Raw genomic sequence first — 16,994 nt, forward strand, 5'->3', positions numbered from 1 at the left:
GGGGGGGTGGAACCGGGGTTTGAACTCAGGCCCTTGTGCTTGCCAGGCAAGTGCTTATTCCACTGAGCCATCTCCCCGGCCCCAATAATTTTATAAATGGAGTGTTCTCTTACCTAACTGACCTTGGCTTTTACCTCTTTACTTTTCCATGCTTACTATGGATTTATCATGAGTTTAGTCAACGTCCCTGTCTGATGATACCGAACTATGTCACAAAGCTTGCTAGTTTGTTTTTCTTTTAATTTTTATTTTAGGGAAGGGTCTACAGGGTATTCAGGGTCTCACTACTAGATCAGACTCATAGTGATCCATCTGTTTACAGCCTTCCAAGAGCTGGGATTACAGGCACATGCCAGCACACCCAGTCTCAATCTCCCTCTCAGCACACCCTAGGGGTGGGGCCAGCACAGCAGATCCAGATCTAACCCCTGGTCCCTGAGCCTGCTTGCGGACACTTTAACTGCTGAGCTATTTGGCTGGCTCTAGTCACATGGCTTTCTATGGCCAGTGACTTATGTACAGCATGGATCGTAACACTACGGCACGTAGAAGGTAGTGGACTTCAAAAAGGGAATGTGCTTTTCACTTCTAAGTCTATGCTTTGTAAATTTAGAAAAGTTTCCACATTTCAAGTCTTTAGTTTTGAAATGGAAAATGAAGAACTAAAAATAAATAATTGTATATACTCTTTATTATATTATGTATACAATATATGAACAATCTTGTTAATATTTTTCATACTCTATAGGTTTTAGTACATGTGGATTCTGTTTTCTCTCTGTTTCAGGAGTATACTTAAAAGTATATTTACTAAATTAGGTCACAAAACTGATGTTTTATGGAACCTGAAGACAGATTTTTCTTAATAGAAATTATCTATAAGTAGAAGTAAACTTCCAGTTAGTAAGTCCCGCGATATCTTGTTCAGTTGCTCTTGCTCTGTTCGATAGAGTTTTATTATCTCTCTGGGCATTAAAGGAATTTGCAGCTGCCACTGGTGGAATTATATACCCTCCTATCAGTATCTACTGTATGATTAAAAGAATATTTTCTGATTTAATTATCTGTCCTCCATTTTGAAACTTTTTTCATAGTATTAATACATTATCCTTATTAAAATTCACTTCTTCACATAATTATTTAAGTGCCTAGGAGGTCATCTTATTTTATCACTTTTATAGCACACATACAATTCACATTTCATTTCTTTTATTTTTTTTCCCCCTTTTTCATTACATACACACAAACACACAGTTCTCCAGATCAAAGGCTTTATCTATTGAGCAAGCAAGACTCTTCTCATGAAGCACTCCATTTAGCCTAATTTCCTTTGGAAAATGTAAACCATGCTTAAGGAAGGTCACCTATGACAAAAAATATTCAGTTCTAGGTTGGCTGCTTTTGCATCTAGTAGTATTAATGCAGATTTCTAGTTCAAGATGAGAATCTATTCAACTCTGTCTCCAAATCTTCTCTTTTCATAGTGAGTTATTAAATTAAAACTATAACCTCTTGGAAAATGACTGTGTGGTACAAAATTCAATGCATTATCTTTCAAGGTATAATTTCAATACTTTTGAATCATGCCATAAATTAGAAACTGCACTCTTCAGTTTATTAACGCTAAAGCTTGCTGCAGTTGGTAAAGTAGAAATAAAAAGGGGCAGAGGTCAGTAAACACTCCCTGGATTTTGACCAAATGCCTTGACTATCGAGATGATCCGAACTTTTACCTGCCTCAGCTATACATGCAGCTCTGAAAAAGTAGACCCGCTTTCACGTGTGAAGCCTCATGTGTTCATAGGTGTTTAGAGGTGTCTGAATCTCAAGTGTGCAACTTTTTCATAGTGCAACCAATGCCCTGGTATGAGAGTGCTGGGATTAAGTGTGCGTGACTGCTAGATCAGTCTGCTGATTGGATTGGAACTGTCCTAATCCTGGTAGACTGGATACAACACAAAGGACACATGGAGGCCTCGCCATCTCTTTCTTTTTCTGTCATTCCTTGCATTTGCTATTTTCTGCCACTATAAAATGTTGCTCTTCTGCTATGTGCCACTGTGCCTTGGAGAGAGCTGATTATGGGTTGAATCCTCTTCAAACTGCAAGCTAAATAAACCTTCGCTTGATGGTGTTGGCTCGGGAATGAGAAAATAGCTAAGACAGAGCCCATCACATGTTTTTGCCTGATCTCCCAGGCCTTTTCTGAGTTCTGAGAGCATGCTACCAGAGCCCTAGAATTCTTTTTGTTGTTGTTCTTGCTATTGTTGTTGTTGCTGTATTTCAGGGAAGGGTCTACAGTGTAATCAGTGTCTTACTACTAGATCGGACTCATAGTGATCAGCCTGTTTACAGTTTACAGCCTCCCAAGAGCTGGGATTACAGGTGTGCACCACCATGCCCAGTTTCAATTACCGTCTCAGCACTCCCCAGGGGCGGGGCCAGCATGGCAGGCCCAGGGATTGAACCCCTGGCCCCAGCACCTGCTTGAAGGCGCTTTAATCCACTGAGCTATTTGGCTGGCCCTAAGGATATTTTTAAATTTTATTTATTTTATTTTATTTTTTGTGGTACCAGGGATTGAACTCAGTATAATGCACTTTCCAGGCAAGTGCTTATTCTAGTGAGCTATCTCCCCAGCCTTCTATAACTCTTGCATTCTGTAGCTTCTCATGAATGAGTAGAGCACAATACTAGCCTGGTCCCTCTGGACTGTTGTCACAGTGGCCTCTAAGTGCCTGGAGAGTTGAATTTAGGAGAAAATTCCCTAGGCATTCTTAAACATCTGGCCTCCTGCAGCTCTCTTCTCAAAGCAAAGTCTTTCACCTGTGTTTACCCTTTTATACTCATGCCTGCCTTTAACTCATCTTTCTGATTGTTAATGTCTGGATGCAAAATCTTTCTTCTGTTTTGTTTTCCTTGGTTTTGATTTGTTTGTTTGAGACAGGATTTCTCTATGTAGTTCAGTCTGGCCTTGAACTCTAGCAAAGGCCGCCCTTGTGTAGATCTTCCTGCCTCAGACTTCCTACTGCTGAGATTACAGGAGTGTTCTGCTTCAGCAACTATACTTCCTCTTGTCCCAAATTTTGTATGTAAACTTTTTCTGATGCAACTGCAAACTTTTCACACCTGCTTTTTGAGCCAAGTTTTCACTATAAATGTACCTAAAATCAACCAGTAGTGCCCATGCCACAGACTACACTTTGGGTTGCCTTGACATTTTTCTCTACAAGATTAGTTGTCCTCCTTCAATTCAGCCTTACACAAAATCTTAGCATGGAAAATTGTAGATCAGCTCTTTGCCAGAATATAATACACATGTCCCCTAGTGCAGTTTCCAACAGAGTTCTTGTTCCCAACTGAAACTTTATGAGATTGACATTGTACTGTCTGAATTCCTAACAGCATTCTGGACTTCTGAACTTTGACATAAATCATCCAAGAGGCTGTGCTTAAATCAATCCAGAAATTTGCTAGCCTGCATCTTCAAACCTTTAAAAACTCATTCTACAAACCATTTCCAAAGGCTTTTTAACCACATGGGCAAGAAAAGTTGTAGCAAAGTCTATACTTCTCTGCTACCAATTTTCTGCATTAGCCACCCTCTGTTGGTGGTATCAAATATCCTATACCAATAATTCGGGGCTGGGGAGATGGCTCAGTGGAATAAGCGCTTCTACGGCAAGCACAAGGGCCTGAGTTCAATCCCTGGTTCCGCCAAAACAAAAATAAAAAATGAAAAACCAATAATTTAAAGAATTTCATTATTGCTCGTTTCAGAGGATTCTGTCCATTGTTGGTTGTCTCCAAAACAACAGAAACAGCATGGCAGAGGGATATGGCAGAGGAAAGTCTCTTATGTACGGCAGCTAGAAAGGAGAGAGAGAGAGAAAGAGAGAGAGAGACAGAGAGAGAGAGAGAGAGAGAGAGAGACAGACAGACAGACAGACAGACAGAGACAGAGAGACAGAGACAGAGACAGAGACAGAGACAGAGACAGAGACACAGAGAGAGAGAGACAGAGACAGACAGAGACAGAGACAGAGACAAAGAATGAAAAGTACCAGAGATAAAAGTTCATATCTTGGCTCTAGTGGCCTACTGTCAACCAGGCTCAGCTCCATAACAGCACACTGAGCCATAAACTCAATGAATTAATCCACTGATGGGTACAGTACCCCCAGGATCCACCCACCTTCCAAACACATGAGACTTAGGGGATATTTTAGATGTAAATCATAACACCACCTTAAATCTAAGCTCACAGAAGCCAGGCCCAGAGTAGAAACACCAATTCACAGTTTCCTGGTGGGCTGGTAAAGGAAGTGTTACTAAAGAATTTGTGCTAACATTTTAAAGCTGATGAGTATCACACTAGCGTCTACAAACACAGTATGGTGAAAAAATCATGCAAAATCTTCAAACATTATGTAAACTATGAAAGGGAGATGAATTACCTATTGCTTTTAATATCAACTGACAATATAAGAAGGAGATTGCATAAGAAATAGCCATTTTTAATCAGAGGAAAGTAATCTAGCAATCTGCTAAAGTGATAAGCAGAAAAAGAAAATGTTGAAGTATTCTATCTTCAATGTCAATAAAACCATTATATGCAGTGCCATGACTCATAGTCTAAAAAGGAATGTATCACAGAAATAGCTTCAGTTTTAGTGTTCAATGTTACCTTCCTCTCCTGCAGCAAAAATTAGTGAAGAATTAATGCATATTTTCATCACTCCTCAAGATAAAATGTAATTACCTGATTGAATGAAGCCTGCTACATAAAGTGGAAAGACTTAATCAATAATACCTGGCTGTATTGGCTCCTAGTCCTTAACATAGTTTATGAGCGGGAAGGAGGGGCCTTTTGTGGCAATGGGTTTTATATCACATATTCATGTGAACACATTTTCAAGCCTCTTTGGTTTTGCTTTTTGTACTTTCCAACTGTGAATAAATGAGTGAATAAAATTTAATGCCTGGAAGCATAATAAAAAATTTTAATGCATTAGCAAACACACACACACACACACACACACACACACACACACACGAGCGTAGTACGGGAAGCCAAATTAAAACTTTGACAATGCATTTTCTAATGCGCCAACTATTGGAAAAGCAACCAGCTGTCTTTATAAGAAAATACTAGGAAAGCGATGGCCCACAGTAAAGCGACCATATGAACAGAAGACAAATTGAACACAGAGACCGTTTCTACCAATATACTCTATTCTTCTGGTGGGTCACAAACCACACTTTTATAACACAACAGGGGCTTGCTATACTTCCTGCATTTGTAGATAATCTGGAAACATTAAACAAAGACTAGAAAATTTCTCTGTAACAGTGTTATAGATAGTATCATTATTGTAGTTTTCCAATTAACATAACAAAATATATAAAATTTCAGTTAAATGTATTTAGTAAAATGGAAAATTAATTATTTAAAATGAAATTAGCTACTGATGCCTAACTGGTTACAACACTGATTTGATTCAATCCTGTAACATTTCATCATGATCTACTCGTTTAAATAACATACAACAGAAATTTAGCGTAATGATAAGAAACATATTAATTTGAATTTCTCTGTCAACATGTAAAAATACAATGTACATATGATGTCTAGATTTTAACCATGTAGGTGTGCATGATCAATATAAAAGAATCTTTAGTCCTTTTGTTCATTAGAACACAAAATCTGAGGGGCTGGGAAGCAAGCTCAGTAGAATAAGCACTTGCCTGGTAAGTGCAAGGGCCTGGGTTCAATCCCTGATTCCGAAAAAAAAAAAAAAAAAAGGAAGAAGACAAAATCTGTGTTTGTGTATCTCTAATATCCTACTTCCCTGCAGATGCTATTGTATCCTAATCTTCAAGTTTGGTTGGACAAAAATTGGGCATAGCCATGAAAAGAACAACAACAGAAAAGCAAAGCTATCAATTTTAAGCTAATTAAGACAAAAGACTTTGAAATGCATTTCTGGTATTGGAGACAAAGAATATAATTGTTGGCTTGACCATCTTGTATGAAAAACAGACTATCATACACACCCAAAAGTTTGTTATGAAGTGCAGATGTTCCCTTAGATTAGAAAAATAAAGTCTGCTTTCAGCATATGTAAGCATACCATATGGAAATCATTTAAGTCACTTCAATGCTTTTAAAAAGTATTTCTTGAACAAATACTTTGGGAGTTTGATATGGAGATGTAAAATTGCTAATGTATGCTTTTATTCTTTAACAGTAGAATGGTTCAAGGCAATTACTTAGAATCTTAATATTTTGAAGTAGAGTTAGAAAGTACAATTATGATGACTAAAATGTCCATGTTGTATGGTACATGTCTTTTTATAATTTTTTTCCCATGTAAAGTCTCTCATGTATTCAAATTAACTCAAATTTAAATTCAACTACATTTTTTTCTTGACTCTTTTATCTGTTCCCTTAACTTTATTTTTTTATTTTTATTATTTTTTTAAATATTTATTTATTTATTTATTTTGTGTGTGTGTGGCCAGCTCAGCCCACCAGGGGGCGGGGCTGGCTGGCATGTGGTGCTGGGGTTTGAACCGCGGTCCCTGTGCTTTTGCTTAGCTTGTTCTAAGTAGGTGCTTTAGACCACTGAGCCATCTCACCACCCCTCCCTTAACTTTAAATTTGGTAAAAGTTCTCATAGCCAAATTTTAGATTTGTCCCTCATTTTCATGACAATGTTTGTTATTTTCTTTGTTTGATAACCTTAACAGTGGTAGTCCCTCAGATACTTAAAAATGTACAAAGAAGAAAATGAGTTGTAAAAACCACGAATATTTATCTTTTTCCATCTTTTTGTGCTCTCCACAGTAATATAGCTAAAACATTTTTGTATTGTGCTACAGATTAACATCATTTTATAGTCAATGCATTAGCACATTTTGTTGAAATTTTTTAATTTGTTTAAATTTCATTATTTTATAAAGCCCTTAAATACTTTTTTCTAAATACCTTTCTCCCATAACCACTCACACTTAGAAGGACACTTGAAGTTGAAGGACCCACTATCAGTACATACAACTATATGTGCCAGAACTGTGACAGGACTGGGTATTCTGGGCTGCAACCCATCCATGGGAAGTGGCTATGTTGACAACCAAAAAGTCAATATTGATTTCACCAGAAATAACCAGGTTGTAATCTAGGTTCACCATAGTAGTTTTTGTTATTGTTGTTCTTTTTATTTTATCATTATGAAACCTATGCTTAGCAAGCTCCTTGGAAGGAGTCCAAGAAAAAAATGGTCTGTCTTGCTGGAAGAAGTGTTTTCTAGATTTTCACAAAAAGAAAATAAGATTCTAAGTAAACAACAAAAATTTTCTTTATAGTGCTGAGTTGAAGAATAGAGAAATTTATCTTTTTGTGATTTCCTCTTCCAAATATTTCCCATGTAATAGAAATACTTCAAGCCTTTGGAAATGAATAATTGTGTAACTTATTTTCAACTTTGCATGTATAACTGTTTATTTTACATCTACTGAAAATTCTGAGTCAATATTATGAAATGGAACCAATGAACTTGCATTTGTAGAATGTATTTGTGATTATAACATATGTCACTTGACACACACTAAAAAACAATAAAATACAGAAAATTTTACACCAGCGAGCCTATATTTTTGTATAGAAAATATTCTTTATACCTGAATTCTCAAGTGACCTTTGCACATTTCCTAGCTTTTTCTCTTATGTACATTATTTGTATTATTAAATCATAAGACGATCTCAAGGGAAAATTGGTGTATAATTTATGTTGGTCAAGATAGGTGACTTAAAGACTGTTTGTGTACATTGATTCCTGGACTTGCATAGAAATGACAAAATATTCCCTTCTAATACTTCACTAGTATTTCACAGATAGAGTCTAATGTAGTGGGAATTACACTAAATCATCAGAGTTTAATATCCAGAGTTTAATTTTGATAGCAGTTTTATTTTCATCAGGTTTTCACAACTGATCAGATGGAAATTTCACACACACGTGTGTGTGTATGTGAAATATGTATGTTTATATTTATATATTAGAATACATATATATATATATATATATATTCACTATACTTTCCTTTTTTTCCTTCTTTTTTAAAAATATATTTGGTACAGGGTCTCACTACACAGCCCAGACTTCATAGTGCTGGGTTACAGGAGTGCGTCACCATGCCTAGACGCAGCTGCTGGCTCAGTGTGCCCGATGGCAGAATCCTTGCAGCATGTGGTGCCAGGGATCAAACCTGGTCCCTGTGCCTAAACAGGTGCTTAGGTCACCGAGGCTTCTAGCCATCCCTACTTTACTTTCAAGCGTTTAACATTGGAGATATGCTTCCACAAGTAGAGAGTGTCAATAACCCTGTCAACTTTTTCTCTCTTTACTTGGACACTCATTAGCACTCCCCATCAGATTTGTTGCTGAAATTATTGTGATCATCAGACACTGAAATCCAGAGATTCATAGTAACACCTTCCAAAGAATTGGCTAAGAATAGGTTTCATAAAAGATAAAATGTGAAAGGAAAAAATCCTGCAACAAACCTAGATTATCATATGAGTTATTTCTGATGGGATCAATATTGAATTTTTTGTGGCAAAATGTAGATCTCTCATGGATAGCAGCCTAGACACATGTTCCTGTAGCAGTTTCTAGAGCACATGTTGTAGTAGCACACATAGGTGTGATTACTGATGAAGGTTCCATTCAACCTCAAGTGTCCTTGTTGGAAGATTAGTTATATAGTCTTTCCTCCTGCAGATGTCCTTGGAAATATTTTCTAGTTTGTATCACACATAGGCTTTTATTGCATATCTCCCAAGTACATATCCATTGACAGCCAATTTTATCCTGATGGCTCATGATATACTAACATAAAATTATAATCCTTTTAAAGCCAACACTAAAAGAATTACTTAAATTCTGGGATAATCTTTATACTTTTTTTGCATGCCACTTTGAATTTTTATTTTGTATAATAAACATGAATCAGATGACTGACTTTAGAATGTGACTTGGTTTTTAATTTAATCAGCAGAAAATGAATATCTTGTTCCTACAATAGATCTCTGCATAATACAAAGCCAAAGAGGCTGAGGCATAATGGACTATGGAAGGAAGAGATGGAGAAGAGGTTAAAGGGAGGTCAAGAAGCAAAGCATATATAGGGTCTTGATTTCTTGTAAGGAGTTTGATCTCATTGTATGGGAATCTATTAGAGGACTCAAGGGGATAATATGATCTCATTTACATTTTTAAAATGATTGCTCAGGAGAATAGATTATGGAGGATGAGAAGATTAACTAGAAGCCAGTTGATTAATTTGGGCTATAGAGGGCTGTAGCCTAGCAAATGTGGCAATAATGGAAAAAAGGAGAAATAAATAGGTTCACAAGCATTTCTAAGGTGACAGCCATTGAGATTTGTACAGGAGTAGATACAGGAAAAACAAGGGAAGACGTAAGCCAGAGGAGTCTCTATTAGGTGGTAGGTTGAGAAAGAAAAACCAGAAGTTCTGCTTAGATCTCCATGTTGATATACTTGTCACAAATCAGGTAAAGAGAATATCAAAATTGTGTACTAGTCAAAACAAATTCATGAATCTGATATCTTTACATATAGTATCAAAAGTAAATATATGAATCTGCCATTCCAGACATAAAACAGGTATAAGAAATATGGATTTGAATGTCATTGCTATATCAGTGATTCTTTCTTTCTTTCTTTCTTTTTTTTTTTTTCTTTTTTTGGTCTCTTTCTTTTCTTTTTTCTTTTTTCTTTTTTTTTGTATTTAACTCAGGGTCTACAGGGTCTCACTACACAGATCAAAATTGCAATGATTCTCCTTTTTTCAGCTTCCCAAGTGCTGAGATTGAATGCATACACCACCACTCCCAGTCTCATTCGCTGTCAGCATGCCCCGGGGGCAGGTCAGCACTGCAGGGGGAGGACCGAACCTCCGACTGCTGTGTCTGCCTAAGCAAGCGCCTTAATCTGCTGAGCTATCAGGGTGGCCCCAGTGATCATTTCTTCAGTCTGTTCCAACATCGGGCCAACAACTCAGTCATTGAACAATCTACAGTTCTCCCGTTGCGCATGTACACCGCGTTTAGATTATTGTATTCCTGCTCCCTGCTTTCTCCAGGCTGGTTCCATATTTTGACTCCTGTGAAAGACTTTAAATTAAATATGAGTGTGGAAGATTTGGAGCATACTAGTTTTGTTTCTTTTGAATATACACACTATAGTATAATTGCTGAATTACATACAGTGATTCCATTTCTAGATTTTTCTTTTTTAAATATCAATACATATTTGTGACACATAATGGATAAATTCATGTTGGAGAATTTGCACATGTATATTTCACATTCTAATATTTTTTTAAATTTTTTCTTCTCTTTTCTTCCCTAACCAATGCCCCCATATCTTCCTAATTTCTCTTATCTATGTTTCAATTTGTTTCTGAAAGTATTTAAATTTTAGATTTCCCATATAAGAAAATCCATCTGATATTTGTTTCTGTGTATGATCAATTTCAGTGAGCGTTAGGAACCTGTACATTATTTTCCATAAATGAATGCCAATTTACATTTTACCAACAGGTTATGAGAATTTTCCTCACCAGAATTTGTTATTTTTTAATCCTTTAGATAGTACCCATTCTAAATGTGGTAAGATCTTATCTCATCATGGTTCTGATTCGCATTTCTTTGTTGATTAGTGCTGTTAATGATTTTTCCTGTACTTTTAGTTGTTTGCAGATCTTCTTTTGGTAAATATTGATTTAAATCATTTGACCATTTTCAAAGAGAGTATCTGAATTTTTTTCCGTGGAGGTGAGTTAGCCATATATTCTGAATATCAATCTCTTACTGAATGCTTTGCAAATATTTTCTCTAACTGTAAATTGTCTCTTGACTGTTGTTTCCTTTGTCCTGCAGAACTTTTTAGGTTGATATGATCCTTCTTGTAGAATTTGCTTTGTATATGTGTGCGTTTTGGGGCCCTGGCTTCAGGCCTTTCATTTACATTTATTCCTATAGTTTCAAGACTTCAGGTCTCATATTTAAGTATTTGCTCCACATTTACTTGAATTTGTATATGGTTAAGAGGTACAGGGCTAGGTTTTCTTTTCTTCAATTAACAAATTTAAGAACCAAAATTGTATTGTTTGCAGCAACATAGATAGAACTTGAGGATAGGAAGATAAGTGAACTAAGTTGGGCACAGAAAGGTAAGTGGAGCATGTTCTCTCTTATCTGTAGAAGGGGAAAAGTAATCTCACAGAATAGAGCAGAAAAGTGGCTATCAGTGCCTAAAAGGGACAAGGGAAAGGGACATGGGAAAAATATAGCTAACAGATGCGAAGGTGCGCTTGGATGGAGGAGTGACTTTTAATGCTCAGTAGCAAAGTGGATAAGTATAATCGTTACCAGCCAGTTAACAAGGGAGATCTGAACATTCCCAACACAAAGAAATGATAAATGGCAAAGATGATGGGTATGCCCATTATTATGATCTAATTATTATACATTATATGTACATATTGAAGTATTACACTATAACCCAGAAATATGTACATTACTTCTCAATTAGAAACGAAAATGTGTATTTTTAAATTGTGGATAGTACTATTTTGAAGTCTGTAAGGGTGACAGTTTATATAAAGGATGAAATAATAACACATGCTTACTTGTTTCAAATTATAGCAAACTGTCTTGTGCATGTATACATTGCTTTCAGAATTTATTGCTTCAACTACCTTGTAAACTGATTAGGCATTGCTCCACTGACCTGAGATAAAAGAGCTTGCACTCTGCTTTAAGGGTTATTTAAATAGGAACACCAATATCTAAAATTAAAGAATCATAAAATACTCTGAAGAGAAAAATAGTTTAAAAGTCTTTCAAATATCCTAAGTATGCATATTACAAATACCACTATCTATTTAGCCCTGAGTAATCACTTCACAACTGACTACATTTTTCTACTGTTTCTGATTTTGTGCCATCCATCCCACTCCTCAACTCACTGCAGTGGAGCAGCTATGGGTATTGCTTAGTTAAAGAAGCCACCTTCATCCAGGACATTATCTAACACAATGCCTGCCACACAAAATTACAGCACTTCGCTTTTTGAAATACTGCTTATTCTTATTTCCAGTAATAATTCTTTAAATTTTCCTCCTACTGATTTGAACACTCACTGAGGATTGTTGGTCTGCCCTTGAAATGTTAGTAATTAACAGGTTCTTATGATAAATATTTCAGTTCATTTCCATTTCCATATGTTCTATTTTTTCATTCCATGATCTTCAACTGATCTCAGTATATGAAGGGTATTCTAAAAATAGTGAACAATTAGATTTTGAAAACCATATCACAGTGAAAGGCATATTGCCATTAATCTCCTTCAGAATACTTCCCCTAACTTTACATAAACTTATCCCATCATTCTTGTCACTATTGGAAGCAGTTCTGGGAGTCCTATTTCATAAGTGTCTTTATGAGGTGTGATCAAAATTAAGGTGAACTCTGCTGCTCGGTGGCAACCAATAGAGGAAAAAGCTTGTAAAAGCTTCACAATGTCTCCTTATCCACTTTATTTACTAGACTTGGCACCGGCATAATTGTGGCTCTTTTCCATAGCCAAAGATACCACAAAAGATAACATTTTGAATCATTTCAGGGCTAAAGGGCAGTCACAACAGTGCACCTGAAGACACTCATGAAAATGGGCTTCTAGAACTGCTTCAGACAGTGACAAAAATGACTGAATAAGCCTGTTAAAAAAAGAGAGGAAGTATGGTTTGGGTGATTAATGACAATGTGTCTTATACTATAATTAGCCATTGTAAAAAATTAAACATGTAAAATATTTTTATGTCATATCTTTAACTTACATTTCATACCCTAAATGAAAAACAAAGTAAATGTAACAGCTATTTGCAGATAAAAATATCATGGATAAAACAATTCCTTTTTGTTATATTGTTTCAAATCTAGAATTTCTAACTTATGAAAGAGGCTATGAATCTGATATCCCTATGACCTATGAATATGGACCTCACAACAGAAACAATATACACTTTTAGTGCTTCACAGGACTGAAAACAAGCATGTCTAGTTAATTACACTTTAGTGATAGAATTATTGTACATTAATTATTCAATTTCCAAAATCATAAGAAAGATATTCCATAAAATCCTATGTGCATCTAAAACTTGTATATTGTATTGTTCCTGACTATAGAGTGAAATTTTCCATTTTTGACCATTTAATACGATGCTAGCCATTGGTTTTTCATAGATGTCTTTTATAAAATTGGGGAGCTGTCGAGTTAGCTCAAGACCATCTATTCCAATTTTTTGTAGGGTTTGTATCATATATGGTGTTGTATTTTCTCAAATGTATTTTTGTGTATCTGTTGAGATGATCATGTGATTTTTGTCTTTGGCTCTGTTAATATGGTGTATTACATTTACTGATTTGTACATGTTGAGCCCGCTCTATATCCTTGGGTTAAATCATACTTGATCTTGATGTATAACTTTGATGATTTGCTGCATTCTGTTTGCCTGTATCTTATTAAATATTTTTTCATCTAAGCTCATTCTCAAGATTTGCCTGTAGTTTTTCTTTTTTAGTTGAGTTCTTCTCTGGTTTGGGAATCAGGGTAATTCTTGCTTCCAGGAGTGATTTTGTAAGTTTCGCTTTCCTTTCCATTTCATTAAGAGTTTCAGGTTGGGCATGGTGACACATGCCTATAATCCTCAGAAGTGAAGGCAGGAGGATTGTTGTGAGTTTGAGACCAGCCTGTGATACGATGTGAGATCAAAGCCAGTCTGAACTGTATAGTGAGTGAGACTCTGTCTCAAAAAGGCAAAGAAAAGAAAGAGAAAGAAAGAAAGAAAGAAAGAAAGAAAGAAAGAAAGAAAGAAAGAAAGAAAGGACAGTTTTAGCATTAGTGGAATTAGTTGTCTAAAGTTCTCAAAAAATTTATCTGTGAACCTATCAAAGCCTGGGAGTTTCTTTGTGGTTATGTTTTAATTCCATTTTCAATTTCTTTGGTAGATACTGGGTTACTCAGAATTTTTATATCTTCTTGGTTTAGTTTTAGCAATTTGATTCTGTCTGGAAATCTGTCCATTTCTTCTCTGTTTTCCATCTTATTAGAATATAGATTTTCCTGGTAGGTAATGATAATCTCCTGATTTTCTGTTGGATCTCTTGTGATTTCCCCCTTTTGATTCTTAATTGCTTGAATTTGTGTTTTTTCTTTCCTCTTTTTGATGAGGTTGGCTAATGGCTTAACAATTTTTTTTATTCTTCAAAGAATCAACTTTCCATTCATTGATTCTTCATATTGTTGTATTAGACTCTATTGCATTAATTTACATTTTTTATAATTTCCTCCTTCAAACAATCTTTGGGTTTGATTTGTACTTTTTCTAAAAGTTTGAGGTTCGACATTAGGTTATTTGATAAAAAGGTGTCTATTCTCCTGATGTGTGAGTTCATCACTCTAAATTTCCCTTATTGGACTCCTTTCACTGTGTGCTATAAGATTTTGGATGTTGTATTGGTATTATCATTTAATTGTATATATTGTTTAATTTCTCCTTCAGTTCTGTCTATGACCCATTGGTTGCTCAGAAGGGTGTTATTTAATTTTCATGCATTAATGTAGGTTTTGTGATTCCTTTGTCATTGATTTCTAGTTTCATTGTGTTATCATAGTATGCATGGGTTGATTTCAATTCCTCTACATTTACTTAAACATGTCAGCTAGTATGTGGTCTATTTTGGAGAACATGTGCACCTGTTGATGTCTTGGGGTGGAACACTCTATATACATCTACCAAGTCCATTTGTTCATAAGCATGGTTTAATGCTAATATTTCTTTTTTATTTTTGTCTAATTGATCTATTTGTGAAAGTAGGGTATTGAAGTCCCCCTGACAATTGTGTTAGTACTTTTTTTTTTTTTTTTACTTCTGTTGATATTTGTTCTATGTAACGGGGTAAATTTGGTTCATAAATATTTACTATTATTATCTCTTCTTGGAATTTTTTTAACAAGGTTGTAGTGACTTTTTTTGTCTCTTTTGATCAATTTTGGCTTAGAGTTTGCATTGGCTGCAAATAGAATAGCTACCTTTGCTTTTTTCTGGATTTCTATGGCATGGAGAATTGTTTTCCAACATTTGGCTAATAGTCTCTTAATTTATTTTTGGGTTAAATATGTTTCTTTAATGCAAGATTGTTGGATCTTGCTTCTTTATCCATTTTGTCAGTCTGTTTCTTTTGCTTCATGAGTTGAGACCATCTATATTGTTTATAACTGATGTGTAATGATGATTCATTATAAAATAATAGTATAAGATGTGTCTTGTATTATATTGTTCCCCTTGCAAAAACCAATGATGAGATGGTTTGAAATAATAAGTTAATACATATTGGGTACAGTAGAGACTTGAAGAAATTTTATGATTTTTCTTTTTCATGTTGTTTTACTGTTGTTTCCTGTCTTTCTCATCTGCTTAATTGCTTTTCCTGCTTGGTGACTTCTTTCTATTGAGTTTCATGTCTTTGTGGTCTTCACTAACTTTTTTTATTCTAATATTATAGTATATTTTGATAAAATAAAACTACTGCTACACTCTTTAATATGAACTCAAAAGAATCTAAATATTTGATAAAGCATGTCAAGAGATTAGATGGGGGCTGGTGAGATGGCTCAGTGGTCTAAAGCACCTACTTAGAACAAGCTAAGCTAAGCAAAACACAGGGACCGCGGTTCAATCCCCCAGCACCACATGCCAGCCAGCCCCCCCCCCCCCGTGGGCTGAGCTGCCCCCCCCACAAAATAAATAAATAAATATTTTTTTAAAAAAAGAGATTAGATACACATCATCTCCTGCTTAAAAAATACATGAACAAGCTCAATTTTCTAATAGTAAGAAATTATAGCATTCTTTTCTTCTTGAACTTGTTTTTGCATACTTCTCCTCCCACAAAGTTTTATGCTAATTTATTATATATATTTACTGAGTAAAAGTAGTTTATTGATCACCCTATCATAGCCTCTGAAAAATATGTACATAAATTAAAATTTTACCCACGACCTTAAGGTTTTGTTGAAAGAAAAAAAGATCTCTTACACTGAGTTAATGTTACAGTTACCATTGGTATTCAATCAAAAATTGCATTACAAATATTGACAAATAGTTAATATATTTTGAAAAGCTGGATCTACGAAATTCAACACTAATTTGAGTTGTACATTTATTTATTTATTTTAATGTATTTAGGACAGAGTCTACAGGGTGTATAGGGTCTCACTATGTAGATCGGACTCATAGTGATCCTCCTGTTTTTCAGCCTGCCAAGAGCTGGGATTGCAGGTGAGTGCCACCATGCCCAGTCTTGTATGTTTAATTTTATAGATATAACTACTATGACATTTTGTTCACATAAACCTATGAGATTGGAAGGAATTTTGGTATACAATATCTACACATTCTTTGAACTGGAATTATAAGCCAAAAGCCACAGAGTACAGTAATAGAATCTTTGTCCTAATCATTCACTAACTTTTCAGTAGGTCCTTCAGAGTATTGTATATAGCTCATTTAGTGATCATAAATTAAAAACATAGAATGCTTCATACATTTGTGTGTCATTCTTGTATAGGAGCCATGCTAATTAAATCTGTATCATTACAATGTTCCATGTGTGCTGCTGAAGCAAGCACTGAGTGGTAGTTATTGAGGTATGTCCTGGATAGCTAACCAGTGGTTAACTTATTACTCTTGGCTGAATCAAGCTAGCATGGTGCTGAGTGCGGGAGGCCCACCTGAGAGTTGTTTCCAGCAACATAAAAGGCAGAACAGGAGAAGCTTCCAGAAGGCTTTTAAGGATGCATTAATGCTATTAAGGATGTTTGGAAAAGCTGCTGGAGCTG

At 35.4% G+C, this 16,994-nt stretch overlaps 1 non-coding gene across 1 annotated transcript; it reads right to left on the reverse strand.

Annotated features, from left to right (window-relative positions):
* Positions 1 to 16,678: 16,678 nt before the first annotated feature.
* LOC111813992 lies at positions 16,679 to 16,784 on the reverse strand. The gene has a single exon (XR_002819087.1). It is a non-coding gene; the product is annotated as a U6 spliceosomal RNA (small nuclear RNA).
* Positions 16,785 to 16,994: the final 210 nt, after the last annotated feature.

Source organism: Octodon degus, unplaced genomic scaffold (assembly GCF_000260255.1).
Source record: "Octodon degus isolate 3935 unplaced genomic scaffold, OctDeg1.0 scaffold00252, whole genome shotgun sequence".
NCBI classification, from domain to species: Eukaryota; Metazoa; Chordata; class Mammalia; order Rodentia; family Octodontidae; genus Octodon; species Octodon degus.